Here is an 8,698-nt window from a genome sequence, read left to right as displayed (position 1 = left end):
ACCTCTCCTGGACGAGGTGGAGGAGGATGATGGGGATGATTACTTAGGGGAGGAGGATGCATCTCGTGGGGCAAGTGAAAATGTTGGCGTGGCAAGGTCTGGTATAGGGTTTGTGCGTGACTGGAGGGATGTGGATTTGCCAGAAAGTGCTCCTCCACCCAGCACTCGCAGTGCATCATTGACACCGGGAACATTGGCCCACATGTCAGATTATGCCTTGCAGATCCTAAAAAGGGACCCCCGCATTGCCAAAATGATGAACGATGTCGACTACTGGTTGGCCAGCATCCTGGACCCACGCTATAAAGGCAAATTACAAAACATCATGCCACAGGAGAACCTTGACCTAATATTGGCTAATAAACAAGCAACTCTGGTAAATCAGTTGCTTGAGGCATTCCCAGCACACAGCAGCAGTGATGGTTCTCACACGAGCCGTACGGGCCGGGGTCAGCTTGGCAGAGGTGTTCGTGGTGCACACAGCAGAAGTGGCGTTGGAGACGGGTTTCATGACAATGTTGTGGACTGATTTTTCAAGTACCGCTCACACAACTGGTAATAATGCATCGATGGAAAGTGACAGGAGACAGCAGTTGTCAACTATGGTTACAAACTACTTTTCCTCCCATATCGATGTTCTCCCACACAGGTCATTCCCCTTTGACTATTGGGCCGCTAAACTGGACACCTGGCCTGAATTGGCACAATATGCCTTACAGGAGCTCGCTTGCCCAGTAAGTGTGCTATCGGAAAGAGTCTTCAGTGCAGCTGGATCAATCCTGACAGAAAAAAGGACCCGTCTGTCAACCCAAAATGTGGATGATCTAACCTTCATTAAAATGAACCACGCATGGGTTTCCAAGGATTTTGTCCCACCTTCCCCTGATGACACATAGGGTGACAGAAAAATGGCTTGCTTTGGTCCACCTCTTCCTGGGACTTGACCTATTTCACCTTTTGCATCAGCTGAATGTCCAACATCAACATATGCCACTTTCTAAAACTCCCTAACTGTGCTGCCCCCCCCCCATGGCCGGGGTCACCACCTAGCGCACGACACCGTGCGAGTGCCGTTGCCCTGGACAGGTGGGTAGGCCGACTCTTGGGCGCGGGCACTGGCACAGGGTCCCTCATAGTGCAATCAAGTGTCTCTGACGGTGGTGGTGCACACCCGCCGTCAGACACACCGCCGTACTATGAGGGGCCCAGTGCCAGTACTGACGCCCACGAGTGGGCCCCCCTTGCTTGGGCAGGGCCCCAGCATTTGCAATCTTTACCTCTCCCTGCTCCTCCGCTGTGTAGTCTGGGCCGTCAAATCCATACTGTGCCTGACACCGTTTGAGCCTGCCTCCTGATGTATAGACATATATTTTGAATGTGTACGCTATCCATACATGTTATCTGGGGATACGGTACCCTTTCTAACCTTTGTGCAATCACATGCAATCCATACTGGGCCTAACACCGTCTGAGCCTGCCTCCTGATGTATAGACAAATATTTTGAATGTGTACGCTATCCATACATGTTATCCGGGGATACGGTACCCTTTCTAACCTTTGTGCAATCATGTGCAATCCATACTGGGCCTAACACCGTCTGAGCCTGCCTCCTGATGTATAGACATATATTTTGAATGTGTACTCTATCCATACATGTTATCCGGGGATACGGTACCCTTTCTAACCTTTGTACAATCACGTGCAATCCATACTGGGCCTAACACCATCTGAGCCTGCCTCCTGATGTATAGACATATATTTTGAATGTGTACGCTATCCATACATGTTATCTGGGGATACGGTACCCTTTCTAACCTTTGTGCAATCACGTGCAATCCATACTGGGCCTAACACCGTCTGAGCCTGCCTCCTGATGTATAGACATATATTTTGAGTGTGTACGCTATCCATACATGTTATCCGGGGATACGGTACCCTTTCTAACCTTTTTGCAATCACGTGCAATCCATACTGGGCCTAACACCGTCTGAGCCTGCCTCCTGATGTATAGACATATATTTTGAATGTGTACGCTATCCATACATGTTATCTGGGGATACGGTACCCTTTCTAACCTTTGTGCAATCACGTACAATCCATACTGGGCCTAACACCATCTGAGCCTGCCTCCTGATGTATAGACATATATTTTGAATGTGTACGCTATCCATACATGTTATCCGGGGATACGGTACCCTTTCTAACCTTTGTGCAATCACGTGCAATCCATACTGGGCCTAACACCGTCTGAGCCTGCCTCCTGATGTATAGACATATATTTTAAATGTGTACGCTATCCATACATGTTATCTGGGGATACGGTACCCTTTCTAACCTTTGTGCAATCACGTGCAATCCATACTGGGCCTAACACCGTCTGAGCCTGCCTCCTGATGTATAGACATATCTTTTGAATGTGTACGCTATCCATACATGTTATCCGGGGATACGGTACCCTTTCTCACCTTTGTGCAATCACGTGCAATCCATACTGGGCCTAACACCGTCTGAGCCTGCCTCCTGATGTATAGACATATATTTTGAATGTGTGCGCTATCCATACATGTTATCTGGGGATATGCTACCCTTTCTAACCTTTGTGCAATCACGTGCAATCCATACTGGGCCTAACACCATCTGAGCCTGCCTCCTGATGTATAGACATATATTTTGAATGTGTACGCTATCCATACATGTTATCTGGGAATACGGTACCCTTTCTAACCTTTGTGCAATCACGTGCAATCCATACTGGGCCTAACACCGTCTGAGCCTGCCTCCTGATGTATAGACATATATTTTGAATGTGTACGCTATCCATACATGTTATCTGGGGATACGGTACCCTTTCTCACCTTTGTGCAATCACGTGCAATCCATACTGGGCCTAACACCATCTGAGCCTGCCTCCTGATGTATAGACATATATTTTGAATGTGTACGCTATCCATACATGTTATCCGGGGATACGGTACCCTTTCTAACCTTTGTGCAATCACGTGCAATCCATACTCGGCCTAACACCGTCTGAGCCTGCCTCCTGATGTATAGACATATATTTTGAATGTGTTCGCTATCCATACATGTTATCTGGGTATACGGTACCCTTTCTCACCTTTGTGCAATCACGTGCAATCCATACTGGGCCTAACACCGTCTGAGCCTGCCTCCTGATGTATAGACATATATTTTGAATGTGTACGCTATCCATACATGTTATCCGGGGATACGGTACCCTTTCTAACCTTTGTGCAATCACGTGCAAACCATACTGGGCCTAACACCGTCTGAGCCTGCCTCCTGATGTATAGACATATATTTTGAATGTGTACGCTATCCATACATGTTATCTGGGGATACGGTACCCTTTCTAACCTTTGTGCAATCACGTGCAATCCATACTGGGCCTAACACCGTCTGAGCCTGCCTCCTGATGTATAGACATATATTTTGAATGTGTACGCTATCCATACATGTTATCTGGGGATACGGTACCCTTTCTAACCTTTGTGCAATCACGTGCAATCCATACTGGGCCTAACACCGTCTGAGCCTGCCTCCTGATGTATAGACATATATTTTGAATGTGTACGCTATGCATACATGTTATCTGGGGATACGGTACCCTTTCTCACCTTTGTGCAATCACGTGTAATCCATACTGGGCGTGAGAACGGCTGGCGAGCTGTTAAGCAAGCTACAGCACCTGTGGTTTGCACACGTAAGTTTTTCATTTTTTCAGGAATGACGGTTAGGCCTAATTCCGGAACTGCGGTTGACCTGCACTTACAGGGAAATCATTGTTCGCGGGTAATAATTGTAATCAGTGATCCCCATCACTAACGTTGTTCAGCGGGTTATCTGCACCTGTAAGTGACAAACGCTGGCCTTTTCAGTGTAGCGCACATGCAGCCACGGACATGTAAGGGCATGACACACCAGTTATTGGCCAATCTCATGTGCCAGAGCCTCACGTGTCCCTCTAGTAAGCCGGACTCGGACCGCGGGGCATGACGGAGTCTCGTTCGTTAACGGAATTAAGCTTGCAATGTGTGCATCTGTTCTGTAGCTGGCATGGTTGAGGTTTCCCAAGAGAATTTAACCGTAGGCTCCACTCCTGGTGGTGCCCTTCTGGACATTCCTTTAAGGTTCAGCTTTGCAACCATACTCCCCACGTAAAACAAACACTTTGCCTTCATGAACGCTGTTTGGAGGGTCATGACTCGTGGGAATAACGCCGCCCAATCAGTTAACCTGCTAGAGAGATCGTTCGTTGCTCCCAAGCATGACATCACACTCCCTAGGAAGAAGGTAATGCCACTGTGGCGACCGTACTCCTGGGGGCGACACAAGTGCACTGATGCCCAGCCACTGCTCGATGAATCTGCTGGTACATTGACCCAGACCACTACATTCCCCTCGCACGCTACACGGCCTGAATCTGACCCTGATGAAACTCAGGTTACCCTTCCCATATACAGTTCCATCTTATACGGTGACAAAGAGGAAGCTGCAGATGAAAGTGCAGGTTCGGCCCACCCGCCATCAGACACACCACCGTACTATCAGGGGCCCTGTGCCAGTGCCGTCGCCAACGAGTGGGCCCCCCCTGCTTGCTCAGGATCACAGCACTTGCAAAGTTGAAATACTGTGCAGTGAGATGGAAGATGGGGACGACGAGGAGTCCAGACAAGTACAGGGATTCCCTAGCGAGGAGACTTATTTGATTGTTTTCAATGTTGGGACAGCAATTTTTGGGGAGCACTATACTCTGGAGAATGATAGATGGGGCCCACCATACACTGGAACATTCCAAAGGTGGACATCAGACACTGGAGCAGCATTTACAGGGCCCATTATACACTAGAGCAGTAGAAATGGGGCCCATTATATATGGAGCATTATTTGGGCCCATAAGACAGTGGAGCTTCATCCATTGGGACCAACATATACTGTAGCATTATGTGGAGCTCATCATATACTGTTTCAAACATTATATGGGACCAATGATTCTGTATGGAGAAATAGATGGGCCTCGTCATGAGATGTAAAAAGTGAAGTATTTTTCATTGTACTATACCGCTATTTCTCTGCCGTATCGGAGCATGATGAGTTGTGGTATGTGTTAAAGGGGCGCTCTTTCATCCAAGGGCACATGAAAACCTGGAGCCAGCCCTCCCCCCCCACAGTCTGTAGCCAAATAATCCCCATTTTTCAGTGCGTAACTTGTATTATGAAGTTAATTAAGGTTGACAAGCTTAAGTAAGAAGAATTGATGCTTTTGGCATTCAAATGGGCACTGTTGGTGTGTTTCCTGTCCTCCTCTCACTGCCGACTTTTATTCCCCATTGACTTACATTGGGTTTCGTGTTTCGGGACGACCCCGACTTTTCCCTATAATCGGACGATCTTGCTCGACCCGACTTTTGGAAAAGTCGGGTTTCACGAAACGAAACGCGACCCTAAAAAACCAAAAGTCGCTCAATTCTAGACATGTGGATTGATGATGGACGGGAATTTATGAACCACAAGGACAAACTTGTGAAACATCCAAATACAAAATTGTGGGGGCAAAATGGTACAAATATCCGGGGGCGAACTGCCGGGGGCGAAGCATCCGGGGGCAAACTGCTGGGGCGAAACATTTGGGATCGAACTGCCGGTGGCGAAAAAATACGGGGGCGAAACATCCGGGGCGAACTGCTGGGGCGAAACATCCGGGGGCAAACTTCTGGGGGCGAAACATCCGGGGTCAAACTGCTGTTGGGGACGAAACATCTGGGGGCAAACTGCTGGGGGCGAAATATCCAGGGACGAAATGCTGGGGGCGAAATGTGCGGGGGTGAATCTTCCTGGGGGCAAAATGATAGGGGTGAAATGTGAGGGGGTGAAATGTACCTGGGGGCGAGCTGCTGGGGGCAAACTGCTGGGGGCGAAACTTCCTATAGCCTATTAAAGGATAAGCGCACAATAAAAGTCAATATTTCAGGCTTACACAAACCAAAGTCTGTTTTCTTGACCAATTAGAAATCAACACTTAAATTTGAAAGTCAACATACAGATAGCATTCTACTATTCTTCATTTGCTAAAAAGTTGTCGCCTGGTTAATTAAGATACAATGCTGTATGTCTTCACAATGCCCCCTGAAGAAGGAGCATAGCGTTCCGAAACGCACGTTGGGGAGACGCCTGTACTCTGACTGCTTCTATCTCTCCTCTCCTGCTGCCTGCTCTTGCAATAAGTGGATTCCTTAGGTATGTTTATCTCATTGATTGTTCACTTTCTATGCTAATATGAGTGCCCTTTGTTTTAGGCACATACACTATGGTACATGATATGTCAATAGGCTCAGGAGAGATTACCTTGTCTTTATATGCAAAGCTATTAGGCTCTTATTGGTCTTATATATGGGATATTTGTGTGATGAGTCAGCGTCATTAGTTTTGTAAGCTATAATCACGTTGTGGTGTTTTAGCCTTCTTCCATGTTCCTATTATAATAAAGAACTTTTTATGAATTTTTCACATCAATTGCTGGACTTTTGGATCGTTCTTTTTGTTCTGTGTGTATGACAATGCCAAAAGTAAAAAAAAAATGTTTTTAAAAATATAAAAAAAATATAAAAGTTCAAATCACCCCCCTTTCGCCACTTTCAAAATAAAACAATAACAAAATCAAACATACACATATTTGTAATAGAAGGGTTCAGAATCGCCCGATCTATCACTATAAAAAATAACTAACCCGATCGTGAAATGGCGTAACAAGAAAAAATGTCAAAACGCCAGAATTACTTTTTTTTGGTCGCCACAACATTGCATTAAAATGCAATAAAGGATGACCAAAAGATCAAATTTGCACCAAAATGGTCTCCATTAATAACGTCAGCTCGGCACACAGAAAATAAGCCTTCACCCAACCCAAGATCATGAAAAATGGAGAAGCAACGGGTATCAGAAAATGGCGCAATTCTTTTATACTTTACCTAATAAAGAGGAGTTATTTTTACTGATACAGTGGGTATGGAAAGTATTCAGACGCCTTTAAATTTTTCACTCTTTGTTTCATTGCAGCCACTTGGTAAATTCAAATTCATACTATCTATTCCTGACACTGGAGTGGCTTATAAACTTCAGAAGTATATAGTTTGAGGTCTGGGATCTGCCAATATGGGGCTAGTTTTCTAACTGTTTCGGATAACAATACAGGGCTCTTTCCTGGGCCCTGTATTGTTCAACATCTTTATCAACGATTTAGATGAAGGAATTGAGGGTAAACTGATTAAATTTGCTGATGACACAAAGCTAGGAGGGATAGCTAATACTAGAGAAGAGAGAGAGGATTCAAAAAGATATAAATAAACTGGAGAAGTGGGCAGCAACTAACAGAATGATTTTAAACAGGGAAAAATGCAAAGTAATACATCTGGGCAATAAAAATGAAAAAAGCATCTACAGAATGGGAAGGATAGGGCTAAGCAACAGCACATGTGAAAAAAACTTGGGTATACTAATAGATCACAGACTGAATATGAGTCAACAGTGTGATGCAGCAGCAAAAAAGGCAAATGCAATTCTAGGATGTATTAACAGAAGCATACAGTCTAGATCACGTGAAGTCATTATTTCCCTCTACTCCTCTTTGGTCAGACCTCATCTGGAATACTGTGTCCAGTTTTGGGCACCACATTTTAAAAAAGACATCAACAAACTGGAGCAAGTTCAGAAAAGAGCGACCAAAATGGTGACCGGTCTGCAAACCCTGTCTTAAGAGGAAAGGTTGCAGGATTTGGGAATGCTTAGTTTGCAAAAGAGAAGACTGAGAGGAGACTTAATAGCTGTCTACAAATATCTAAAGGGCTGTCACATTGTAGAAGGATCAACTTTATTCTCATTTGCACAAGGAAAGACTAGAAGCAGTGGGATGAAACTGAATGGGAGGAGACAGATTACATATTAGAAAAAACTTTTTGACAGAGTGATCAATGAGTGGAACAAGCTGTCACGAGAAGTGGTGAGTTCTCCTTCAATGGAAGTCTTCAAACAGAGGCTGGACAGACATCTGACTGGGATGATTTAGCGAATCCTGCTTTGAGCAGGGGGTTGGACCAGATGGCCCAGGAGGTCCCTTCCAACTCTACGATTCTATGATTCTAGTCTTCTTTTTTTCGTTTAGTTTCGCTTGAATATACACTCACTCTCCAAGCCTCTCATTTCTACGGGTTTCATCATCCTCACCAAAGGCATCAGCAGGAGACTATTTAATATTGACCTACAGTTAGGTCCATATATATTTGGACAGAGACAACATTTTTCTAATTTTGGTTCTAGACATTACCACAATGAATTTTAAGCAAAACAATTCAGATGCAGTTGAAGTTCAGACCTTCAGCTTTCATTTGAGGGTATCCAGATTAAAATTGGATGAAGGGTTTAGGAGTTTCAGCTCCTTAACATGTGCCACCCTGTTTTTAAAGGGACCAAAAGTAATTGGACAATTGACTCCAAGGCTGTTTCATGGACAGGTGTGGGCAATCCCTTCATTATGTTATTCTCAATTAAGCAGATAAAAGGCCTGGAGTTGATTTGAAGTGTGGTGCTTCCATTTCAAAGGTTTTGCTGTGAAGGAAACAAGCGGTCAAAGGAGCTCTCCATGCAGGTGAAACAAGCCATCCTTAAGATGCAAAAACAGAAAAA

This window comes from Dendrobates tinctorius, unplaced genomic scaffold, assembly GCF_039654945.1.
Source record: "Dendrobates tinctorius isolate UK_male_01 unplaced genomic scaffold, ASM3965494v1 ptg000017l, whole genome shotgun sequence".
Classification (NCBI taxonomy): Eukaryota; Metazoa; Chordata; class Amphibia; order Anura; family Dendrobatidae; genus Dendrobates; species Dendrobates tinctorius.
Note: the sequence above shows the minus strand (reverse complement) of the source record.